Genomic DNA, 27,527 nt, shown 5'->3' with positions numbered 1-27,527 from the left:
CAGCTCTAATTCTTATCCACACTGACATATCCAGGAGAGAAGTTCAGGATTGCATGCATGCATAAATTTAATCTCCTGAAAGTCTTGTATAGGTGCCCTGGAGGAACTGCAACTGCCATTCTGCAATTTAGTCAGGTACACAGATCCTGTAATGAGTGGTCAGGCTGCTGGCGGCTCTGACTCATGGGTATGTGTGCCCATTTTCAGCTGGTTTTGGGACTACAGAAGACACATTCAGTTATGATCTGTTAATGTTTTATCTCCTAATGAGCTTTTCCCCTTGCAGTTAGGAGGACACAGTTTTCACCATAGCTGTCGACTCATCTGGCAGGCTTTAATAGTAGGGAATCTCTCTGAACCATTGATTGACAGATCTATGTTCTACCACCAAAGATGTGAACAGGCTGAAGACCTATTGTAGTGTCAGTGGACTGTGCCACTCTGAAGAGAGATAACTGGGGGAGGCCGCATGTATATGTATTCCCATTCCAACTCAGAGCATCAGTAGAGAGGCTGCATTATACCCCTGTGGACCTGCCCATAGACTGGGTTATATGTGAATTCCATCTGTTCCAGTAGCATTGGGTGAGCTATTCATAACAATTTATTTTATGCATTTTGTCCTCTTTTCATTTGCAAATTGTTTGTAAGCAGACTAGTTTGTTTGTTTTTTTTTAGTGAATTTGTTCCATAATAATTTAGTAAAAAGAAAAGGAGTACTTGTGGAGTACGCTTCCTCAGCTCTCGACCCCTAAAGCCCCTACTCTACTTGCGCTATATTGATGACATCTTCATTATCTGGACCCATGGAAAAGAAGCCCTTGAGGAATTCCACCATGATTTCAACAATTTCCATCCCACCACCAACCTCAGCCTGGTCCAGTCCACACAAGAGATCCACTTCCTGGACACTACAGTGCTAATAAACAATGGTCACATAAACACCACCCTATACCGGAAACCTACTGACCGCTATTCCTACCTGCATGCCTCCAGCTTTCACCCTGACCACACCACACGATCCATCGTCTACAGCCAAGCTCTGCGATACAACTGCATTTGCTCCGACCCCTCAGACAGAGACAAACACCTACAAGATCTCTGTCAAGCTTTCTTACAACTACAATACCCACCTGCAGAAGTAAAGAAACAGATTGATAGAGCCAGAAGAGTTCCCAGAAGTTACCTACTACAGGACAGGCCTAACAAAGAAAATAACAGAACGCCACTAGCCGTCACCTTCAGCCCCCAACTAAAACCCCTCCAACGCATTATTAAGGATCTACAACCTATCCTAAAGGATGACCCAACACTCTCTCAAATCTTGGGAGACAGGCCAGTCCTTGCCTACAGACAGCCCCGCAACCTGAAGCAAATACTCACCAACAACCACATACCACACAACAGAACCACTAACCCAGGAACTTATCCTTGCAACAAAGCCCGTTGCCAACTGTGCCCACATATCTATTCAGGGGACACCATCACAGGGCCTAATAACATCAGCCACACTATCAGAGGCTCGTTCACCTGCACATCCACCAATGTGATATATGCCATCATGTGCCAGCAATGCCCCTCTGCCATGTACATTGGTCAAACTGGACAGTCTCTACGTAAAAGAATAAATGGACACAAATCAGATGACAAGAATTATAACATTCATAAACCAGTCGGAGAACACTTCAATCTCTGTGGTCACGCAATCACAGACATGAAGGTCGCTATCTTAAAACAAAAAAACTTCAAATCCAGACTCCAGCGAGAAACTGCTGAATTGGAATTCATTTGCAAATTGGATACTATTAATTTAGGCTTAAATAGAGACTGGGAGTGGCTAAGTCATTATGCAAGGTAGCCTATTTCCTCCTGTTTTTTCCTACCCCCCCCCAGATGTTCTGGTTTAACTTGGATTTAAACTTGGAGAGTGGTCAGTTTGGATGAGCTATTACCAGCAGGAGAGTGAGTTTGTGTGTGTATGGGGGTGGGGGGGGATGTGAGAAAACCTGGATTTGTGCAGGAAATAGCCTAACTTGATTATCATGCACATTGTGTAAAGAGTTGTCACTTTGGATGGGCTATCACCAGCAGGAGAGTGAATTTGTGTGGGGGGGTGGAGGGTGAGAAAACCTGGATTTGTGCTGGAAATGGCCCAACCTGATGATCACTTTAGATAAGCTATTACCAGCAGGACAGTGGGGTGGGAGGAGGTATTGTTTCATATTCTCTGTGTATATATAAAGTCTGCTGCAGTTTCCACGGTATGCATCCGATGAAGTGAGCTGTAGCTCACGAAAGCTCATGCTCAAATAAATTGGTTAGTCTCTAAGGTGCCACAAGTACTCCTTTTCTTTTTGCGAATACAGACTAACACGGCTGTTACTCTGAAACCAATAATTTAGTAGTAAGTGTTCTAGGCAAACAGACTTCAGTTTTTGGATTCCTTGCAACTGTATTTATTGATGGTTTTAATGCTGTGTGAGCAATTACCATAGTCATACGTAATTTGTTTCCTCGCCACCTGAATGTAATTCTAATAAAGAGAGAGAGAGAGAGCTTGATATGTGATTCTCTCAGATAGAGCGACAGGAGCATTTGATGAAGTTAGAAAGAGGTAGGCTAGCAGGATTAAGTAATTTTTCCTTTCCAGGCAATACAAATCAGGCCTTGGAGGTAGATCTTTGCTAGAAAAGTTAGCTATTATAATACTGTGTGGTGGGGTAAGATTTAAAATATTTTTTTCTTTTCTCTGGACACATTGACTGGGAAATGTAGGGAGCCTACTTCCACGCAAAACAAATTTTGTTTTGTTGCTAAACAAATCTTGGCTACAGACCTGTAATTTGTTTTCCACAAACATTCACAGCAATCATTTCCTCTGATCAATGTTTGTAAGGAGCAAAATAAAAAGGATTCAAGAATGTCAATTTAGAAACTAAATTTTGATTCATTGTAATTCTAATTTCTACTGCAAAATTTCCTATCCAGTGTTTGCATCGCCTCTTGTCACCTCCGCCTTGCCTCATTCCACCTTTGACTGCCTGTTTGTCAGCCTCTTTCACAAGCTTCTCCATGCCTTCTTCCACACGGCCTCCTATGCTTGATATGACCTTCGTATATTTGTTGTTTCCCATTTTCTCCCTAACCTTTATCTGCTGGGAAGTTTCTGACTTCTTGACTGTCTGGAAAGTTTCCAGCATATAGAAGGCATTACTGTAAACAAACAAACATAATTTTTCCATTGATCTCTCAGCCCTGGCTCCCAAATGCACAAAGCCATTTTTCTGATGGCATCAGTGACGTTTGCCATTTAGGAATTACAAAACCAGAGGTTGTATGTTGAATTTTTGTGGTATACAGTTGTCTTCTGATTTTGGGGGTTGAAGGTAGGTAGGGATCGGAGGGCAAAATTAAAGGGGCACCAAATAGTGATACCTGTCACTTTCAGAAAGAGAAATAGTTTGCTACATCTGCTCTGAGTCCTTCTGGCAGTATTTGTACTGACTATAAACAAAGTGCTGTCAAACACACAAAGTAAACTGAAAGAACAGAGAAATATTTTTGTCGGATCTTTCAATGATGGTAAACTGTGGTACTGTCAGAACAATAGATTAAAAATTTCAAAGATGTGGTCGTTATTAAATCGATAGTGTCCCTTTAAGGTTGCATGTTAGAAATAAGGTGCAGATTTTTAGCAGTGAGGATAATTAACTACTGGCACAATTTTCCACGGACTCTGTTGGATTCTGAATAACTGAAATTTGTAAACTAAGACTTGATGTTTTTCTAAAAGTACTCCAGTTCAATAGCTATCGGACTTGAATCAGGAATTAACTAAAGGAAGTCCTGTGGCCTGTGTTAGGCAGGAGGTCAGTCTAGATGATCAAAATTGCCCCTTCTGGTCTTCAGATCTATGAATTAATCTGTATTTCTATGGTTAACACTGAGGCTTTTCAAGTGGAAGTTTACATTTGAATTTTCAGGCTTCCTGTTTTTTCTTTTTCTTTTTCTTTCTTTTTTCTTTCTCTTTCCTTTTCTAATTTTACTTGCCCAGTTATGCATGGTAACACCCTCAATTTACTTTCATATGAATCATCCTCTGGTGTGTGGGTGGTGGAGCTTTCCCATATGCTGTGATAGAAGTTGCCTCTGATACAAATCTGACTTGTAAAATGTTGGTTTTAGGTCACATTCTAAAAGATGTGATTCATCAAATTTGTCACTTTCAGATTTGTTTTTGTAACATGTGGAATTGTGGGTCAAATACTTTCATAAGTAAGATAGTACAAAAAGCCCTAAACAGAATGTAATAGTCCATATGACTAATGTAAGTGGATCTTTTTTGCTAGCATAAATTTTGTACATATGAAGCAAAACTTCTAAGTAGACCAGTTGACACCCACATAAGACTGAATTTATAACATCGTGAGGAAATCACTATGCAACGTAAGTGCTAAAGCACCGTCAATGCAAAGAAAGCTTAGGCCAAACAATTATGCATGTGTGTGCACGCACCTGTACACTCTCACACCTTTAAAATCATTAGTCTCCTAAATTAAAATGTAATCTTCAAATAATCTGAGTTCATATATAAAATGAACAACCTTTTTCTCTTTCCCAGAAGTTATACAACTAAAAATACAGAGACACTTATTATTATTTATTCATTGCAATAATCTGTCATGCTGTGACAGTTTGAAATAGTTTCTCCACACTTTCAACTATAGACAGATTTAAATCCATGGGGAACTCTGGAGTTTTCTTATTATAGTTTTCTATACATTTTTACTTTCAGGTACTTAAAATATCTAATGATTGAAATTTCTCTTTCCTATTGCATTCCATTCTTACCTCACAAAATATATATTTGGATCTAAATGGGTAATTCTTTTCTACACTTATTGGCTTTTTCTGTTAACATAGAGTAACAACCAAGCAATGCTACTTCTTTCTTTAAATATGCTCTATTTTGTCTGCTTCTGGGTGGCTAGTCTATACTGCATTGAGTTACATCCCATGCAGCCCTCATGACTTCAGTAAGGTTGTATGAGATGTACGACAGTGAAATTTATCTCATTGTATCTCCACACACCCGTATAATGCAAAATATACTATTTGAACAGATTGAAATATGTAGTAGAGGAAAAGATAACCCTGCAGGACAGATGAAGGCAGAAATTTCTTCTGCTGCTTTTATGACACTTTTTCACATGTATTTCTTGACATTTAAATACACTTGCTTTTATGTTCCTTACATATGTATGTGCAGAGACACTTTCTTAGAATATTGTTTAAAATTAAGCATTTTGTGCATTTATATATTGGAAGAGGTCACTGTTTAACCCTAAAACAAATTCTGAAAAACTTTTAAACCTGAGCCTTAAGAGTTGGTTTCTAGGTAACTCTTAAGTACTGGTATGTAGTAATAAATATGGCCATGCCAACTTTAAGTTTATACAGAAGCAGAAAAGTATGACGCACCAATATTACCTTCCTTGAAAGATGGTAAGTCTCTGATGGTATCTGGGAAGTTGCTATATTTCATATTTTATTTTGTAGTGCTATTGATTATACAAAATATTTAATATATACGTTTCATCAGCAGTGCGTATGGTAACACCCATTGTTTCATGTTCTCTATGTATATAAATCTCCCCACTGTATTTTCCACTGAATGCATCCAATGAAGTGAACTGTAGCTCACGAAAGCTTATGCTCAAATAAATTGGTTAGTCTCTAAGTCACTAGTACTCCTTTTCTCTTTAAAAATCACTGAGAACCCCAAATGTTGGCTCTTTATTTGGGTAAAGCACACAAGTTGTGGTATCTGAGCATCTTCACTTATGATATTGCTATCTCCAAAACAATGTATCTTTCTTTATGAAAATATGTTTTATAGACTAAACAGGTTGACAAAACATACTTAACTGTGGAATCCTGAATTTAAAGTGGCAATTGAAACCATTCCTTAAAACTGGTGGGCCATCCCATTTGTAAAATGGGTGTTGGCTAGATAATTGCCTCTCAATTACAAATGCAAAGTTAACCCATTGATTCTAAAGTTTCAGTGTAGACGAGAATGAATGCTTGATGGAGCAATCAAGTGTGAATGTGAAATGCCAGTGGCCTTCGGCTTGTCAACAATCTGCAGTGTTCCAACACCAGACTCTGTCTTACCACCTTTTCTGCTTCCGTGCTGCTGTGACACAGATGTGTAAAAGGCTTTTATAATACTGTTTATATAATATGCCTAATATTAGTAATTAAATCTGTCCATGGCATGAATCTCATTGCTGTTTTTACAAGCTTTTCATTAAAGTCGTATGATTGTTCCTTTGGACTGCAGTGCTGTTAAATGTGGATAAGATTTATCAAATGAAAACCAGACACATGTCATGTCACAGAAAAGCAATGTCAGCTAATTACTACTGTTCTGAGCTGTATATAGTGATGAACAGTATAAATGGAGAAAAATCACAGGTGGTATTTTAATTTATACTTTATTAAACTTAGTTTTAAAAGTATAAATTTAAGAGTTGTGAATTAATGTGTACATTAATACAGGAACTTTTTAATTTTAGTACTGTTCTGATACTTTGAAAACAAAAGTGATGTAAGTCCAAGGTCAGAGAGGGATTCTGTGGCCATTGGCGCCATCATGCCTTCTATAACTTGACAGATCACTAGTATTAAATGTTTATAATAGAAGCTGTAAGTGGCTTATGTCCTCCAAAGTGATGTGTGAAATATTCACATTCCATTTGATGATTTATACTGTTCTCAGCATTAATGGTTGGTTTGGCTGCTTGCCCCTCACGTGTTTGCCGGCTTCCAGTTTCTTTGAGAAATACAATCAGTTACTCAGATTTAGTTGCTGTTGGCTACTGAACTACACAAGTATTAAACTGGAATTTTTGGTGGTGGTTCAGCTAGAATTGCAACCAAACTGAGATTTGAAACCCAGGGAAAACAACTAGTCTTGATTTCTTATATGCATTTGTGACTTCTCTGAACTAAGGTGCTTCAACGAGCCATTTTTTAAACCAGGGTTTATTTTAGCATATATAGATGAACATTCTCCTTATGGGGTTGGTTCTCTTCCCCTTAGAGTAATGGAGTATGGCATAAGTGAATTATTATTGAATACCTCTGATAAAGTTAGATCTCCCACATGTGAATTGATTTGTGTTTTACATCTAATCACTGTTTTGGGGTTGGAGTTGGAAATTACCAGCTACCTGCTGACTGGAGGACTACACCTAGGGTATAGAGGTGGGCCCTCCAGTGACGTCTAGGGACAAAGACCTGGGAGGAATCCTTTCTCAGAAGCTAAGAGTTGCGGGAACTGAAATTCTCACCAAAGGCTCATTCAAGAACCCTGTTCAGGAGTATATTTCTTCATATTCACCTATGGTTAATAGATGGCTGATCAACATGAAGCCTCTCCTCTAGGTTGCTGGTAGCCTTCTTTCTCTACCCCTGCCCCCATCACTGCCTTACTGAAGGAGGAAAGGAAGATGTGACGTGCCACAGGGCCCTATCAATAGAGCTGGGCAAACAGTGGATTTTTAAAAATTTACTGACAATTCCAAAAACAAAAACAAACAAAAATTAACTTTGAATTGAACCAAAAACATTTTTCAAAAATTTTATGTGAATGGAAAATGAAAAAAAAACCTTGAATTGAAACAAAACCTCTTTGTCACTTATAGTGACAATTCATAGTCATTCATGAATATAATGAATAGCCACTGTGCCTGAGGGAGAAAGAGAATGACCCTTATCCCAGTAGCTAGGGTACTTTCCTGTGGTGTGCGATACCTGTGTTCAAATCCCTCCCCCACATCAGGCAGAGGAAGGAATTGCACCTTGGTCTCTTTTATATCCTAGGTGCGTGCCCTAATCACTAGGCTAAAGCTTAAGGAGATGTGGCCTCTTTGGCTGCTTTGTGGTATACTCCTCCTTTCAGTTGCTTTTGTCAAAATGCCTGAAAATCAAAATGAACATTTTCAGGTTGAAATGTTTTGCTTCAGTGTTACCAAAACAGTTTGACTTTCTTGGTTCAGTCAAAACTATTAGGTGAACTTGACATGAATTTATGAATAATTTTGGGTTTCAGAGTAAAAGCCGTGTTAGTCTGTATTCGCAAAAAGAAAAGGAGTACTTGTGGCACCTTAGAGACTAACCAATTTATCTGAGCATAAGCTTTCGTGAGCTACATCTGGTGCATCCGATGAAGTGAGCTGTAGCTCAAGAAAGCTTATGCTCAAATAAATTGGTTAGTCTCTAAGGTGCCACAAGTACTCCTTTTTCTTTTTATGAATAATTTTGGTTGACCTGAAGTGTATTTTTTTGCCAAATAAATTTCTCTGAAAAATTATGCCCAGCTCTATTGACAATATTGGTACTTTACTAGATTGTTGTTACAACGTTTACAGAGGGATACTTTATACAGCACATTTAACTCCTTGGTATTCAGTCTGTCATGATCATTTACATTTTAAAAAACATATTTTCCAATATATAATCTTATTTTATTTGCTCTTTGTAATTCTTTGTCCTGGGCATCAAAGTAAAGGTTCTTAACTTGTGCACAATCCTGGTCACTTTGCTCTGAGATCTGGATATCCTTATTATTTAATGTAGCAGATGACTGTCTTCTTTAGCATTTGACATTTTTACCATATTTACCCAGTGACAGCTTGTTAGTAAAGGTTAAAGTTAAAATAAATAAAAACTGCTAATGTATAAATGCAGTCTGGCAAGAACACACACAAACTACGAAATCTAATGTAGACAGTTGAGAATACAGGCAACCAACCAAGTGCCAGTTTTTGGTTCTCGTGCTCATGTAGAAGAGCATCATACTGCATGAGCAATCCGTCTGAAATACTGTTGGTCGGTGTGAATGAAGGTATCAGAATCTGGCCCCAGGTGAACAAGTATCAAACTGAAGGATTGTGTGTGTGTGAGAAGCATCTGCTGCAAAAAGTAAATGAACTGCAAACCTTTACATTGGAAAGTGGTTGAACTACTCTGTCTCTCAAACCGGAGAAGAACCTGCTTTTTCAGACACTGGTAATACCCTTGGCCTTCTCTTCCCAACTTCCAGACTCTGTCCTTGCAGTTGCAACTTTCTGTAGCTCCCATAAATTCTTCACTACTTATAGCATGAGAGCAAACGTAAGAAACTCCAGTCGAAAAAGTAATACTTTTGTCACAGTAAATGGAAAAATAAGCATCTTGAGCGTTATCTGTACTTTTAATTGTAGAATCAGTATTATAATGCTATGTTTGAGAGGGAGGACTATATTCACTATAGCTAACACTGCCATCCCCAAAAGAGATCTTTTAAATTGAATTATGTTTATCAAAGTAAGCAAATGATAGTATATGTTCAAACACTCAGTATTTTACTAATTGCTTTCTCCCTTACATGCCCATAGGCAAGGATACAAAATTTTATACATTATATTTGGATATCTTCTGTCTGTTTCTTTTTCCTTGGTAAATAAAATGTTTAGTGTGTGTTCCTGTGTAGTTTGTGAATGGCTTCTAAATCGCTTCCTTACTACATAAATGGTTATATGTTTGTTTTACATACAATATAAGCAGAGCTATTAGGCATTGCAACAGATTATCAAAGGGGACCCCCCAAATGGTAATGGCCAAGTAGAAGTTAAATAAGACAGAGATAAATGATGATGTATTGAAGTGTCCTGTGTGATGCAATCGTTTGACTAGATAATCTGTGAAATTAGTTTTGCCAGCAATAATTCAGACTGCTTTCCTTCATCACGCAACACTGAGTTCCTGCTGGTGCATTAGTTTTGTTGTTTGATAGAGCTATCACAGAAGCTGATACAAACAAATTCAGCCAGATGCCAGGCTCCTCCTGTAGCAATATGTAAATTCAGTGGAATTTAAAAAAAACAAACCCCAAAAGCAAAAAGCAATTGTTAGTAACATATAGCATAGTACAGCAAGGGAAGCAACTTTATTCCCTTCTGCAAGTTGTTTTCTTCATTTTCCATAATCTAAGAAGTTCTCTGTAAGTAAACAATCACCTACCTTTCTAAGATGTGTGTGTGTGTGTGTGTACATACCCATAGAAATAGATACAGTTCACATATATATGAAGTTGGATATGTAGAAAATGATTGCTACTGAAAGACTAGATTTATACCAGCAGCAGTTAGATTTTCCATGGAAGCGTATTAAAAGAAACATATTCTGCACTTTTTTGTTAAAATGTAACCTTACAATGGGTCCACTGTGCATTTCTGCTGGAGTAAGGACTTGTACAATATTTTGCCCAATGTGCTTTTGTAAATAATCGTATGATCACTGCAAGTACTGTTTTTTTGACACACACCACAGCAGTGCATGTTGATCATACAGTGACACCCTGACTACAAAATGCATACTTCCTACATACACTGATTGGTTAATCTGTAATGGATACAAATGCAGAGCTAAATTCTTTATAAGTAAAACGCACTGTTCGGGGAGACCGAGAGAGAGAGAGAACTGAAAATGTGGGTGGGGACCTTATAAGTAATAACAGCCCTGAACCTAGCATCTGGCATGAAGGCTTTCCATAGGAAAGTCCTTCTATAGGAAGTTTAAAACAAACAGCCCCTATAGACTAAGTTCAGGCATAGCTGCAGATTTCAGTCACAATACTTGGATCTTTTAAAAACTGAGTTATTTGCTAACATGAGCTATATTTCCTTAGTAAAGGAATGAAGGAAAACAAAATTAATTAGTTCTGTTTATGGCACTTTTCTAATGAGTATGTATGTGTATATATCTATATTTATCTATAGATCTATAATTTATTTTCAATTGAAGAGAAAGAGTGGAACTTTAATAAAGATCCATAATCCCCTTAATTTCCCCAAATTTTATTTTCAGTTTCAAGCTTTACTTACTAGGGCCATACCTAATGGGGGGGAGGGGGGGAACACGACGACGACACATTTTTACAGTAAGCATGAACAGCTAAGACAGACATATAATAGTAGTAGTGATAATAAATTATTGTTAGAATTTAGAAGGGATTGTTACCACACTAATGCCCTGAGTAGCAGTTTCACTATTTTTCCTGTTGTAATATGTATCCATTCAGAATAGTCAACAATGTATCTGTTTTCATCAGACTTTGCTTTCTATGGGGAATTATAGTATTATAGTAAATCCCTCATTTCGGTTGCTCATAATTTTCTCAAACACTTCTTTTGGGCTAAAATTTATCGTTCCTGGTCTTTATCCAGAGTGTAGTTTTTTGTTTGTTTGTTTTGGCCATTCAGAAGTCATGAACTTCAGAAGTTAAGGTTCCCACAACAACAGTAAACTCTGCCACACTAAAGACATATTAAGCATAAATTGACAACACAGGCAGGTAAAATGCAAGATACTGTATTGCTAAGTTAGCATTCATTGTGGGGAACCAAACTTTTGCATTTCCTGACTTTTGTGTTTCTGAATTTCTGAATCTTGTCATCAGTTTAATGTAGGGTGTGTGTGTGTTTATGAAATAAATTGCCTAACAACAGTCTGGAAGAGAAATTACTGGAATGAGGCAAAATAGCCCCTTAAATTATAAACCCCACCTTCAATGTCTTAAGAATGTCACACCCTTTAAATTCACTGTGACTTCTTAATTCAAAGCTTCTGTTTTGGTTTTGCTGATTTGAGACTAATGCTTTATGGATTTAGAAGAGCAGTGACTCACCTCTCCTGTCTGGAAAAATTTGGAGTATACATTCAGTAGACTGATTCTCTTTGGCATAATGTCCACTGGCAAATAGTACCTTATTTTCAGTTATTTGAAAGTCTGTGGACTCCTACACCTTATCTGCTTTGTTAAATAACTTCTCTCCCTCCAAGGATAGCAGGGTATCCTAGTTTTCTTCAGCTGCGGAAGGCGTTCAAATCTATCTTAGCATAGAGAGTTTGTCACATTTAACAGAATGTAGCTGGAGCCCTCAAGCTATCTAGTTACAGTTAAACAGTAGACTAATATTTCTTTCCTTTCCTTCCATTTTCCTCCAGTGACAGTGAGCACAGGTAGTATTCTATCCTGCTCCTATTAAGTGTCCAGATCAGCTTATCTCTTTAATAGCTACAACCCCTCCAGTGATGTTTGAAAGTTTAGGGAGGTGCTTTTGGAATTGTTAGAACAAGGAATTATTTCAGTCATTCATAAATCCTTCATAATTAACCTGGGCATGTCTTTTTTGTGACCTTAGAGCTGCATTATCTTCACAAACCCCAGCACTTTGATTTCATGCCATACCAGAGAGTGAAAAGAGGGCAGAAAACGTCAAACAAGGAAAACACTACTTTTTCCTATTTGAAACAAATATCCTGAGACTTCTCAGTGACAAGCAGTATAGAGGCTATTGGTATTTTCAAAGAAAGGGGTTATATAGCTAGATGACAATGGCTGTGCAGAGCCTACGCTGGGCTCTTTGGGGTGAAATCTAATATCCTTTATTTAAATAAGAACTATATGTCCTGTGGTTCCAAGTCCTTAAAAGAAAGCGTGCCGCTTTGACAGTTACAAATATATATATTTTAAGATTAATTTAGTTGTCATAGTTTAACGTAGGGATCTGTTTCTCCTATAGAAGTTGACGACATCAGCAGCACCTAATACAGAGAGAGGAGTTGCAGTGTGTACACTGCTTAGCCTCAGTAGCACCTGTCAGCTCTAACGGGAGAAATATAAGGCCCAGAGCTCTAATTTCAGTAGACAAGTAAAGAAGGAAGTTATTTGTAAAGCTGTTACAAAGCTTTTGAAATATCAATGGGTTTATTCACAGAATTTTTTTTATAAATTTTGAGCAAAAATTGTTGCCATTTTTCCTACCAGTTCTACCAATTTGATGCCAATGCTGGAACAGGTTCAGTAGTTACATTTACAAGACACAAGCTGCACACTTCTGGCCAACCATGGGTGGGCTTGCTGGTGCTTGAACTAGCCAGTTTCTGCTGTCCTCCTTCAGTCAACCTGAGGCTCTGGTAGGAAGGCATGTTTCCTCTGCAGATCCCTACAAAGTGGCTCCAGTTTTAAGATGGATGAGTTTTCCACTTTAGTGCATAATTTTAGTGAGATTTTCATTTAAAATGTGTTAATTTTGGTTAACAAAAGAAATGTTTGTATTGAATTGTAAAAGTGTGTTTCTGTTCATCTGCTTATTGTTGATGTTTGTCTTCTCTTATTGCACCAAACAGCAGAACTACAATACCACAGCACCACTATAGTTATGGTAAAATACCTACATAACTATATGGAATATAATCCTAAATAATAGCACCTATGTCATGCCTCATATTTATTTCTTATGATTTATAACCACATATAAAAAGGCATCCATCTGCTATTCTTGGCACCCTTTGACATTGGTTGAAATAAAACAGAAACAAAACCAGCAACTTCTCAGAAAAACTCAAACTAAACTTAATCTCCAATACAACCCAGTAAGTGGGACTTTCTCCACCAGTGTCTGACAACATCAACAATCTCCTCTCTCAAGACCCAGTCTCTTTGGCTGAGTTTATTAGCCAGAAGTGGGAGAATCTCAATAAACAATTCATAGCAGACAAATGTTGTTTCTTTTTCTGTTTACAAATTTTCCAAGGTGATTGTTTATCTCAGATTTATTCATGATACACAGTTACTTCACAAATAATTTCCATAGATAGTTTGAAGTTTGTGAGATTTCAGTGTTTGAAATTCAAGCTATTCTGGTTGGGCACACAAGTGTGTATCCTAACTGGGTGATCATAACTTAGAATCGGGTTTCTAGAGTTAATACTGACCATTACAAATTCAGAATTCTCCTTCCGAAAATTTGCTTAAAAGTAATTATTTTGGCACATGTTTTTGCTTATAAACTTACTTGCTCATACATCTGCAGAAAACCACAAATATTTTACAAATGTAAATGTATTAATTATTGCACAGTATAAATTCAACTCTAATCACAGTTAGAAATAGGGATGCAGTGGTGGCTATGGCTGGAGATGGAACGTTGGAAGGGAAGCACTGAGGCTCTGAAGTGGCATTGAGCATTCTCTCTCTCAGGTGTTTTGCAGGCTGGTTCTTTCTCACATGTCCAGTGTCTACCTGATTGCCATATACAGGGAATTTTTCCCCAGGTCAATTTGGCAATGACCTTTGGGTGTTTTTGCTTTTCTGTACGGTGTGTGGGTTTCCCAGGGTTTATCCAGGATTATCTGGGTATATCTTACTTAATCATTTCCCTGCCTTTGCTGGGGCCTTGAGCATTGGTGTGCCTTGGTCCTGCCTATTGTCTGCCCATTGCACTTAATAGTCTAGTGTCTTTTGGCTGTAATGCCAGAGGGGGGACATGCCACTGCTTCCAGTAGCTGCTTGAGGTAAGTGCAGCCCAGAGCCTGCACCCCTGAACTCCTCCCTTGCCCCAACCCCGTGCCCCAGCCCTGATCCCTCTCCCACACCCTGAACTTCTAATTTCTGGCCCCACCCGAGAGTCTGCACCATCTGCCCCAGCCCTGATCTGCCTCCTGCCCTCCGAACCCCTTGGTCCCAGCCTGGAGCACCCTCCTACACCACAATCCCTCATCCCCAACCCCACCCCAGAGCCCACACCTCCAGCTGGAGCCCTCCCCCCAACATATCCTAACCTCCTGCCCCAGCCTGGAGCCCCTTCCTGCTCCCTGAACTCCTCATTTCTGGCCCCAGCCCAGAGTCCATACCCCCAGCCAGAGCCTTTACACCCTCCCGCACCCAAACCCCAATTTTGTGAGCATTCATGGCCCACCATACAATTTCCATACACAGATGTGGCCCTAGGCCAAAAAGTTTGCCCACCCCGGACTAGATGATCTGGTGGTCGCTTCTGACCTTAAACTCTATGACTCTGTGATTTAGGAATTTAATGTTAAGCAAGAGAGCTTGAGAATTAGGGTCCCTAAATTTCACTGTTACTTATTAAGATGAATGGTTTCAGAGTAACAGCCGTGTTAGTCTGTATTCGCAAAAAGAAAAGGAGTACTTGTGGCACCTTAGAGACTAACCAATTTATTAGAGCATAAGCTTTCGTGAGCTACAGCTCACTTCCTCAGATGCATATCGTGGAAACTGCAGCAGGCTTTATATATACACAGAGAATATGAAACAATACCTATTCCCACCCCACTGTCCTGCTGGTAATAGCTTATCTAAAGTGATCATCAGGTGGGCCATTTCCAGCACAAATCCAGGTTTTCTCACCCTCCAAACCCCTCCAACGCATTATTAAGGATCTACAACCTATCCTAAAGGATGACCCAACGCTCTCACAAATCTTGGGAGACAGGCCAGTCCTTGCCTACAGACAGCCCCGCAACCTGAAGCAAATACTCACCAACAACCACATACCACACAACAGAACCACTAACCCAGGAACTTATCCTTGCAACAAAGCCCGTTGCCAATTGTGCCCACATATCTATTCAGGGGACACCATCACAGGGCCTAATAACATCAGCCACACTATCAGAGGCTCGTTCACCTGCACATCCACCAATGTGATATATGCCATCATGTGCCAGCAATGCCCCTCTGCCATGTACATTGGTCAAACTGGACAGTCTCTACGTAAAAGAATAAATGGACACAAATCAGATGTCAAGAATTATAACATTCATAAACCAGTCGGAGAACACTTCAATCTCTCTGGTCACGCGATCACAGACATGAAGGTCGCTATCTTAAAACAAAAAAACTTCAAATCCAGACTCCAGAGAGAAACTGCTGAATTGGAATTCATTTGCAAATTGGATACTATTAATTTAGGCTTAAATAGAGACTTGGAGTGGCTAAGTCATTATGCAAGGTAGCCTGTTTCCTCTTGTTTTTTCCTACCCCCCTTCTCCCCCCAGATGTTCTGGTTTAACTTGGATTTTAACTTGAAGAGTGGTCAGTTTGGATGAGCTATTACCAGCAGGAGAGTGAGTTTGTGTGTGTATGGGGGTGGGGGGGATGTGAGAGAACCTGGATTTGTGCAGGAAATAGCCCAACTTGATTGTCATGCACATTGTGTAAAGAGTTGTCACTTTGGATGGGCTATCACCAGCAGGAGAGTGAATTTGTGTGGGGGGGTGGAGGGTGAGAAAACCTGGTTTTGTGCTGGAAATGGCCCACCTGATGATCACTTTAGATAAGCTATTACCAGCAGGACAGTGGGGTGGGAATAGGTATTGTTTCATATTCTCTGTGTATATATAAAGCCTGCTGCAGTTTCCACGATATGCATCTGAGGAAGTGAACTGTAGCTCACGAAAGCTTATGCTCTCATAAATTGGTTAGTCTCTAAGGTGCCACAAGTACTCCTTTTCTTTTTATTAAGATGAATAGGGCAGTTAACTGGGGGTGCTGAGCACAGTGCTTGTGAGGGGCCCAGCACCTTCAGTTCCCATTGAAATTAACAGGAGTGAAAGTTGCTTGGCACTTGGCAGGATTTTGTCTTTAGAGGTAATATTTCAGGCTATTTGTCTGAAAACTGAGAAAGACAGTGCTGCACTGATTCACATGCGTAAGGATATCACCATACCCAGAGGAGCTAGAAACATTTTGCATCTTTATTTTAAATAAAAGCAGAAAATATTGGTTATACCAATAGTCTATGAAATATCTTACAACTTCCGTGGTGTGTGTTTCTAGTGGCCTTTGAGTCTGCGAACTGTAATTCTGGTTTTTGTAATCATAGCACGTGTCCATCCCTAACTGATTTTTCATCATGATTAGGCAGTTGAAAGATTTTAACCAGATTCAGTCACTGTTGAGTTGCTCTGAGTTTGCCCTGTGACCTAGAGGTGAAACGTTCTGTACCCATTAACAGTCTTCTGAACCAACCAATTTCAGTCTCCCAATTTATATTCATAGCAGTAATTCATTTCTTATGTGCTGCATCACATGACCACTAGGAAAGTAACTCATTGCCTTGTACAAAGAACACTCTAGTTCAAGAGTAGGAGGGAGGATGAACACAGATATACATTTAGAAATACTGACTAATTGCTCCCTTGAATGGGAATGCTGACTGCTGGAGAAAATTTAGACCAGCTTTTCATAAGAGATTTTGACACACACAACTTCATACTGAAAAGATGAAAGCGATGGAGTGCACACAAGAAGCATCTTTTAAATTAAGTACTTCACTTTTATGCCAAGTGAGTTAATGGAAAATGTTATGGGTAGACAGAGTCAAACAAAGTTACTGACTTTTATACACATTGTGTGTGTATGCAGTGTAATACATTGCATGTGTATTGTTTGTTTGGTCCCTTTGTGCATATGCTTTATGATAGTATTCAATTAGCTGACCACATACAAATTCTCAAATACTACACACATAAAAATACATTAGAAGTACACTGTTAATATTCGCAAAAAGAAAAGGAGGACTTGTGGCACCTTAGAGACTAACCAATTTATTTGAGCATGAGCTTTCGTGAGCTACAGCTCACTTCATCAGATGTAATATTACAGCTCAAGCACATAAAAGTTAGGGAGTGCCAGAATGAAGGTTGCACCCTCCCTGGGCTGCTCAATCAATCTTAGGGCTTGTCTTCATTACTGGGGTAAGTCGACCTAAGATACACTACTCCAGCTACGTGAATAATGTAGCTGGAGTCAACATAGTGTCTTCACTGCGCTGCATCGACGGGAGATGCTCTCCCACCCACTTACCACTTAATCTTCTTGGGGGGCTGGAGTACCGGGATCAACTGGAGAGCACTCTGCCACCGATTTAGTGAGTCTTCACTAGACCCGCTAAATCAGCGTTGATCTCCCCGTAGTGAAGACCAGCCCTCGGTTCTTCCCAAACCCCCAGCCCATCCCCCCACCAGCTCCTTGTCCGACTCTCTGCCCAGCCAGTCTGAATTCTGCCCCCACACCTTCTCTACTCATTAGATCTGTCTCATCACCTCCTTCCCTTCACCCCATTGATTCCCAGTGTCCTTGCCCAGCCAGTCCCAGTTTCTCTCTCCTCCCCCCCACGCCAGTAGTCCCAGTCTCCTCCCCTGTTCCTCTCTTCTCCTCAGGTTGGGGGAGCATGGGGGCATGATAGTTTCTTGAAAGATGGCCAGAATTTTTAACGTGGGCAAAACAACTTCTATTTCCCTCGTCTTGATCTCTGCAATGGCTGAACCATTTTGGCTGGAATTTTCTAGAAAAGTTCAGACTGAGGCATACATCTGGCATGGAAATTTTAGCCCAAATAGATGAAATTTGGAAAAGGTATAAGTAACTGAAAACAGGATCTTATAGTGGGAAGTGTCAGGTATCCTTAATGATAGATGATGCTACCAGCTTTGCCTGTAATAAGGAATTTTTAAAAACTTGTGATGATGATCTCACAGTTGAAGAAAGGTGTTAAACTTAACTTCAGAATAGTGTCTTTTCTTCTTAGGATCAAATTCTGAATGAGGTCCATAGGATTAAAGCTTCTGCAATAGTAGCAATTTGAAAAAAATGTACAAGATTGTAATTTCATTAAGATAACAATGGGAATTCAGTGCCGAATTGCTCTTTTTGTCTTTTGTATGTTATGCACTATGAGACCATCGTGTCTGGTGGTAATGAAGGTCAAACTAGAATGTAAAGTAGAACTGCCTTTCTAGAGGTTAATCCATGCAACACCACCTTCAAACAAGTAACTTTTATGTATGTTTTGCTTTATAAAGGTAGCTGTTAATTGCACATTAGTCAGGATGGTTAGTAATTAATCTGCCTCCTCCCTCAATTCTGATAAGAGTAGTTTGATGGATAGTCCCACATTTCCTCTCCATACAGAATTATTGTTATTTCATAATAATCCAGGGGTAGTATTTGGGACACTATTAGATGGAAAGGCAGTTACATTCTTCATGAGACTACAGGCCTTAAGAAATTGTGATTCCTGGGGTGAAATTCTGGCCCCTTTGAAATCAATGGTATAACTCCCACTGACTTTATTGGGGCTAAGATTTCACACCACTGCCCTCTCTGGTTCCCAAAGCATCTGTTAATGTAATTTCCAAATGGGGCCAGTGTTTTATTAGGCATACTTATATCTTGAAAGTATATTTTGTTTGCTAAGGATTAGGACCCTCAACATTGACTAGCAGGACTAGTATATTGCAACTGATTTGATGGTTAGCCTAAACCATTGACTCCCTCCTTTCTCCTCATTTTCCACCCACCCTCCTCCTAAGGAGTATCTATATATCTTTTGTTGTCTAACATCTGTTCTCTTTTTGTTTCACCTAATGGTTTTGATATTAAATGTATCTATTTTCAATTCATATCTAAAAATGTGGTTTCTGAGATCTACATCCATCAAGCTAAATATCCTTCACTTTTGCTATATTTCTAGGCATTGCAAGGAATCTTCTGGAATTCCTAGGTGAAGAGAGCTACCTAAAATAGTGAGATGAAAAGGCCCTCATTCCATTTAGAAACTTGAGCCTAAGGATAGTAGTTCAGAGTGGCATAGCTGAGGCTCGGAAATCTTCTATCCAGGTAAGAAATTTATTTTTCAGACTGTGCATTTTAATTTGGAGCTGGCAAAAATTCCTTTTAAAAAGCTGAAAGATACCACCTCAATTTAATGTTCACAAATCTACATCCACTAGGGAGCAGCCTGCTTGAGATCTCCGTAATGTGTTCTGTTTGTAAAGATGCACCAAACTTTAATTGCAGCTTTCATAACTAGTTTCTCATGTGACTGGAAAAATATAGAAACATTATAGTATGTCACTAACAAAAGGGGAAGAGTGAAGTTTCCATATAGAGAATTTCTGTTGACCAGTACAATAATTATTTCTTAGTACCAAATTCATTTTGGCTAATTGCTTGTAAAGGCTAAAGGGTGGAAAATAAATAAGTTGTGTGAACTGCAGTCCTAGAAGTTGTACTTGTTTGGGCTCTTCTGTACTACAGCTGCAAACCTCTCAGGGGACTCTACTAAAACAGTTTTTTGTGTAGCACAGACAGGAATTTCACCATATTTCTGTTCTATATTAATGAGAACTTTGTGGTGGATGGGTGGAACAAACTTACCTGTAGAAATTGGCTGAAAAGCTCTAGGAACAGACGTGGAAGACAAAGAAATCTGTGCAGAACATCAAGATTAAAGGGCTGCAAACTTCAAATTCTTAAAATGACTATTGCATGATAAAATTACTTTTTTGATAGCATGCCTTTTAGATAGGAAATGTCAATTGTTTAAAACTTCCTTTTAGAAAAATTGCAAAGATAAATACTAATAAAACAGCTGAGCAGAAATATATCATTTATATTACAGTAGTGCCCACAAAGTCCTGACCAAGGCTCATTGTGCAGGTACTATATAAACACATTCGAAGACATAGGGTGAAATTCTGGCTCCAAGGAAGTCAGTGATTGATTTCAGTACAGCTGGGATTTCACCCAAGATCCCTGCCCTGAAGGCCCCAAAAGGGTCTTTTAGACAAACCTGAGAGCAACACCTCAAACATACTCCTGCCCTCCTTGCCTCATCCTACTTCTTTCCCTCTCTCTCTCTGCCTGTTGCCCATTCAGATTCAGTTTCAGCCTTGCAGCTGGTTACTGGTAAGCATCAGTTTGGCAGGGTTCAGGGAAGAATGTACACCATGAACAAAACACAAAACTGATTCTTATACAGAGTGCTGTCAAATACGGAAAGTGAAAAAATACCAAACTGAAAAAATATTTTGCCCTCTAGTATTTCAGTTACAGTTACCTTAGGGGATTGCTGGTGTACCTATAGTAAGGACAAAATTTTGAGATGGAAATTTGTAATGTTTGAGTTGGTGGTATCCCTTTCAAATAGTGTATAAAAAGTCAAATTTTACACTATAAGAATAATGAAGTAAAGGCTTCGTGAAAGGTATAGAATAATTCCATAGTGGTTAGTGGATATACTTACAGGAGGTTTTTATGATTCATGTACACAGTTTAAGGTACCATAAGCTATCAATAATTCAGGGAGTGTGTGGGACTGAAACGTGGTCTTGAACGCTATTACTATTTCCAGCAAATCAATTTGTTCCCTTTTTTGGTGGGAAAAGGGGGTGGTATTACTAACTAGAAACACATGACATGAAATGGTTGCCAAATGTTCCAGTGAAAATCAAGGGCACACTTCATAATTATGAAGATGGTGTTTGCCCTAGTTTATTTTCCCTTCACTGATGCAACTGTAACTGTTGCTGTAAATTATATGAATAATTGATCAAGGCAACTTCACGTGTTGCCTCAAGTGATATGCTTATTGCTTTTCAAAACCATACTTCATTCTTTGTACCAAAGCTTTACTCATGTGCTTGTGATTTTTCTGATGTTTCTTTCCCCCCAAAGGGAGTACTGGCTTTTGCTTCAATTTCCTCCGTTATTTAACTGAAAAGTTCAAAAAATGAACATACTTAAAAAAATAGAAAAACATCCATCGTCCTGGGAACGGTGCAGTACACACATCTGTTTTCACATAAGCATGAATTGCAAGCTTTACAAATATTAAACATATAGCTCTTGCCACATTCTAGCTAAAGTGTTCCGTAACTTGAGACAGTATTTAAAATGAAAACAAAACTATATAGTTTCTTTACCATACTAATAGAAAACATTTAATTTACCTTCTAAAGTCAACCAAAAGAATGACACAAAGCTGTTGAAACAGATTTATGATGCCTTTTCTCCCATAGAAATCTCAATACAGCCTGAAGGTGCTGTCATGGGAGCTGGCTGAGCTCCAGCTGTGTTCAAAAGTAAACTTCTGTACCACAAACCAAAACTGATTACTTTGATTTCTTTAGTCATCACTTTGTTTCTGAGATATTATGGGGTGGACTTTTATTCGTTGCTTTTTGCTGCTTTGTTTCTACTAAGTATGTACTGAAATTTCAGCCTCTTTATGATTAAAAACCTCCATATTTACGTGACTTCAGCATTTCATGAATCAGAAGTGCTCAAAATATTTAGCCATGATGGAAGTACTGACGAAAGCAATCTCTCTATTTCCACCAACTTCACTTTGATGGAGCTTCACCTTAAAATACATTTGTGCAGAGGAAAAATGCCTTTGTTTTTCATCTGAAATACCAAGCCCTCATTCAAGAGGAGAGTTAAGGGTCAGTATGTCCTTTCTGTTCTGCAGCGATATCTTTAGACATGGGGGAAATAGGCCTTCCTACCCGTCCTTTTTTCTCTCTCTCTTTTTTCCCCCTCCTGCTAAACAAGATCAAATATGGCAGTGCAATTTTTGCTAAATCCAGTTGGTTCCTACAGTAGAGCCATTTATCCTGCAGAAGTAAAGCTAACATAGCAGGTTTTCATATTAAACCAAATTTTGTCTTTGTTTTGAAGACAGTATCTTCTTTAGTGGATTTTTTTAATGGTTCAGACTGAACATTTGAGTAATGGTTTTGTCTTTATTTAGATTGTGGACTGTTGTAGCAGTTACCTGTCTTTTGTTTCAGCATGTTCCATAATTGGACCCTTTTCCTGTTTAAGGTGTGTGGGAAGGGTAGGATCTTCCAGGAAAAAACCCACCCTTGTCATATGTTTGTATAGCACTGTGACAGGGTTGGGTCTCACCAGCGCAGCGCCTCCTGCTGGCTTGTCAGGGAATTAGCTCAGTCCAGTGTAGAGCACCCTCCACTGGTGGTGTCCCATCCATCTCTCGCCCTCCCTTGGTGCCTGGACCTGCGTTGCTCCCTTCTTGCGGCATCCTCTTCAAGACACTGCCCTCCAGGAGTCCCCCTTAGTCCTCTCTCACCCCCTTCCGGGGGGAGAGGTTATCAGCAGTCTTTCACTTCGCCCAGCCGCAGCGGCCAACCACACCCCAAAATCTAACCCCTTGTGCCAGGGGTCTGGTGCAGTCCGCTATCGCCACGTCCAATGGCTGGGTGTATGTGCAAAGGGGAAGGGGGGGACCCCAGCCCACCCTCTACTCTGGGTCCCGACCCAGGGACCCTTTGGCGGCAGCTTTCCTGCCCTTCTTCTCTCCCCTTGTCCACCTCTCTCCCTGGGTCGCTTCCCCTTCACACCTGCCTGGCCCTTCCCTCAGGGCCTGCAGCCTGGCAGATACCGGGCTGGAGTTCCCTTCTGCTCCCCTTGCCTGCCCCGCACTGCCCCGTCCCTGGTGCTAGTCCCCTCACACAGGAGACAGACCTTCACCCTCTGAAGTCCTGGGAGAGACTGACTGCTCCCTTCTTGAGCAGCCTTTATATAGGGCTGAGCCTGGCCCTGATTGGCTGCCTCTTACTCAGCCTCTTATTGGCTCCCTAGCAGGCCTTCTCTGATTGGCCATCCACCCACACAGCCTCTCTGGCCTGCTGAAGCCCCATCTAGTATAGGAGTGGGGCAGCCACCACACTACAAGCACCCATTACAATGGCCCCTGATCCTTCTGTATCCCTGGCTAAAGCCTCCGCTTCGCCTTTGTTCCCTACACATTCCCAGTCCATTGCACCTCCAACCTTTTATGGACTCACAGCAATACAAATTGGAGAGAGTTCAGAGGAGAGAAATAAAAATGATAAAGGGTCTAGAAAACCTGGCCTATGAGGAAGAGTTAAAAAAACTGGACATGTTTAGTCTTGAGAGAAGAAGACTGAGTGGGAACCTGATAACTGTCTTTGAATATGTTAAGTGCTGAAATAAAGAGGATGGTCATCCATTGTTCTCCACATCCACTTAAGGTAGGACAAGAAGTAATGGGCTTAAACTGCAACATGGGTGATTTAGGTTAGATATTAGGAAAAGTGTTTCCAGCTATCAGGATAGTTAACCTTTGGAATAGGCTTCCAAGAGAGATTGTGGAATCCCCATCATTGGAAGTTTTTAAGAAGAGGTTAGAAAAACATCTGTCAGGGATGGTCTAGCTATACTTTGTTCTGCCTCAGTACAAGAGGCTGGACTAGATGACCTATCGAGGTCCTTTCCAGCCCTACCTTTCTGTGATACTAACATTCACCAGAAGGAGTCTAGGACCTAATGTCTCTTGGACCAAGGTTTATCTCTGACAAGCTGTAGCATGTGTTCCAAACTTAAAAATTGCCTTTTTAGCAGAGCTACTAGGTCTACTTTCTAGGCTACTTTTGCTGCAGGTCTCTTCCTTGTCCTAGCCTCTCACTGTGACCCACCAGTCACATGGGACATGGAAGGGGTAAGGAGAAGGGGATATTTGTAGAAAGCGTTATCTGAGAAGTGGCTTCTGCTAGACAGAGAGAACTTTCCTCAGGCTATTAAATGTGACAGATTGGGTCTGGGTGTCTCCTGCGGGGGGGCGCATTGAGGGTTTTGGGGAGGCATCGATTGAGGGTTTTGGGGAGGCATCGAAGAAGCTTAGGTGAATTCTGGCTGGAGATCATAGGTATGCAGAAAGGCTGAGAAGCCAGGAAGGGTCTGGACACCTAAAAAAGATAGATGGTCCGAGGGTTGACAAAAGGTACTGAGGTTTGGTCTACGCTGGTGGGTGGGGATCGAGCTAAGTTACGCAACTTCAGTTATGTGAATAACGTAGCTGAAGTCCACATACTTAGATCTACTTACCGCGGTGTCTTCACTATGGTAAGTCGACAGCTGACACTCCCCTGTTGACTCCGCCTGCGCCTCTCGCTCTGGCGGAGTACCGGAGTCCATGAGAGAGCGCTCAGTGGTCAATCTATTGCGTCTAGACTATCCGCGATAAATCGACCCTCACTGGATTGATGGCCGCTCATCGATCCAGCGGGTAATGTAGAAAAGCCCTGAGTGTGATACTAGAGAGCAGCAGTTCCCTGAAGGATAAGAGTGAAGGAGTCTGAGGGCTTGTCTACACTACCAAGTTTTGTTGACAAAACTTATGTCGACACCCAAAAGTCGAGAAAATAAAAATCGCCAAAGGGTGTTCATACTTGCTCCCTCAGTCGACAGATCATGTCCACATTGGGGACACCACCACCAACAGGGTGAGCAATGCATTGTGTGTATGTATCCCATAGTGCAGTCTTGTGGGAAAGAAGAGCTGATTGCTGCGCATCTTGGGATTCTCTCCAAGTTTTTCCACAGCCCCCTCAGCTGCGGAGAGCAGCATCATGAGTAGCTCTGTGAGCTGAGGCAAAGCAGCACGGCAGTCTGTCCCACTCCTCCTGTGGCAGCAGTCTGCCTGCTGCTATGTTCCTAGTGCAGGGAAGAACAAGAGCAGTCCAGTGATTTGCTCTTTGTTTGTTCCCCAATCGGAGCAGCACACAGATACTTCCCAGAGCTTTGAAAGGGGAGGGGCTCTTGCCTGCAGGGCAGCAGAGATCAAACCACTGAGCAGCGCAATCAGGGAAGGCATTGTGGGATACTGGGGGAAGCCAGTTTTGGCGACAAAACAATCAGCAGTGTCTACACTGGCTCTTTGTCGACAATAAAGCGAGGGGAAAAGACAAAAGTCTCTCATAGGAATGGAAGTTTTTTGTTGCCAAAACTGGGCGTTTTTCACGACAAAAGTCTCATTGTAGTGCGTATGCTCTTGCTGTTTTGTTGCCAAAAGGCAGTTTTTTGGCAACAAAACTTGCCAGTGTAGGCAAGCCCTGAGGAAATAGGGCCTTGGTTCCAGCACGGGCAGGAAAGTGCTATGCTTCAGCACCTCACTGCCTGGGTTATAGGCTGTTTTGACAACAAACCCATTATCTGCCTGTTTCCTTTGACACACACAAAAATAATAATCATGAATATGGTTTTATTCAAACATATAATAAGTATGTTAATTATTGCATTACTTCTTTTGTTTGAAAAGTAGCCTGTGTCAGAACCGAAATTCTCAAGTCTTAAAACTAACCGTTCACTTGTCCAGAGGAAACGGAAGCAAACATTAGACTTGTGGGTTTACATTTCAAAGAGTAATTTGTTAAAAAATGTTTCTAAGTTACTAAACAGATTTACTTCTTGAAAATTCAGTCGCTGCCCTCAGAGTAAGTAATGTAAATTTGGTGTTAAAGTTTTTTTATACATATTATTATTTATTTGCAGTTTTGGGGAGCCTACGATAATAGTGAGATGATTATGATTAGCATAATAATGAAGAATTACAGCACAACAACTGCCAAGCGAGACATCATCTAATGGGATTTTAGTCACCACTAAATGGTAACTGCAAATCGCAGTATAACCTTAATTATCTTCTGCGATGTGTCTATGATGCAGATAAATTGTCTTCCTGCTGACAGCATCACCTAGTCAGAATAACCAATCAGGATTTGTAAAGTTCATACAATCACTATGGGCCTTGCCCCTGTGGCTACTCCTTTGCTAATTCTTGTGGGCGTGCTGCAAGAATTTTCAATAATTTGCCAAACATTCTATAGTGACTCTAAATGTGCAACCTAACAGTATATGTATTGTAAACACAATTTAGAGCTTTGGATACAAGCACCATTTTTTTCAACCCAATATATTTTGTTCCTTTTTCATAAGGTTTATATAATGCAACCAGTTTTGAGTTCAACTATAATTCAGATTCAGTTTCTTTACACCACCTGACATCTGCTTCAGTGATATCTTCTGTCAAATAGGTTTTTAGTCTTAGGTTGACAAGACTTCACAAGTGATAGTTGTGTACTTACTTTTCCCTCTCTCTCCACTGTACATCTGTACTTCACCATGGATTGCTAGTGTTTGATAATGTGGTCCTGACTCTATTCTGATAGTAGTTTTCACTGGATCTCTGAATGTACTTGCTTTGCTCACGTTATTTACACTTCATTTCCATATAATCTGTGAAACTGAACATTCTTTTCAGAGTAGCAGCCGTGTTAGTCTGTATCCGCAAAAAGAACAGGAGGACTTGTGGCACTTTAGAGACTAACAAATTTATTAGAGCATAAGCTTTCACAGGCTATAGCCCACTTCATCGGATGCATAGAACGGAACATATAGTAAGATATATATATATATATATATATATATATATATATATATATATATATATATATATATATATACACACACACACAGATAAATTGGAAGTTACTATACAAACTGTGAGAGGCTAATTAGTTAAGATGAGCTATTATCAGCAGGAGAAAAAACTTTTGTAGTGATAATCAAGATGGCCCATTTAGACAGTTGACAAGAAGGTGTGAGGATACTTAACCTGGGGAAATAGATTCAATATGTGTAATGACCCTGCCACTCCCATTGGTACAAAGAAGATTCTTTGTACCAATGCTGCAAGCATTTTTCTGTAGAATACAAGACAGGCTGCAGTTTGAGGGACTGGTGCTTTGGGGTGGGATGCAGAAAGCCTTTCAGAAATAAAGAAATAGAAGTGATGCTCTCAGGCAAGCCAAATTTGGCAAGACACAATTTTTGAGAAGAAAGGCATGAATTATTATGTAGATTATAACATAAAATTAAATGCTCTGGTTGAGGACTGTTTAGCAGTTCCTCAGCTGCAAGTGAACTGAAAATCAGGCTGGCAAAAAGTACAGTCAACAAAATGGCTGTGTCTATAAGCTACTATATGTGAGTGTGTCTC

The 27,527-nt window shown here is 40.0% G+C and overlaps 1 protein-coding gene across 5 annotated transcripts in view; it reads left to right on the top strand.

Annotated features, from left to right (window-relative positions):
* FAM110B (family with sequence similarity 110 member B) overlaps window positions 1-27,527 on the top strand; it is a 457,795-nt gene that overhangs the window by 317,193 nt on the left and 113,075 nt on the right. For 4 of the 5 annotated variants that reach the window (XM_073331097.1, XM_073331096.1, XM_073331095.1 and 1 more), the window contains one exon: window positions 19,395-19,540. The exons of the other annotated variant lie outside the window; for it this stretch is intronic. The gene's annotated coding sequence lies outside the window, so the exon portion shown is untranslated. The remainder of the gene's footprint in view (window positions 1-19,394; window positions 19,541-27,527) is intronic. 5 annotated transcript variants of the gene reach the window in all.

The sequence above is a fragment of the Lepidochelys kempii genome, chromosome 2 (assembly GCF_965140265.1).
Source record: "Lepidochelys kempii isolate rLepKem1 chromosome 2, rLepKem1.hap2, whole genome shotgun sequence".
NCBI classification, from domain to species: Eukaryota; Metazoa; Chordata; order Testudines; family Cheloniidae; genus Lepidochelys; species Lepidochelys kempii.
The sequence above is the reverse complement of the archived record's forward strand: the minus strand, read 5'-3'. Positions and strand labels throughout refer to the sequence as shown.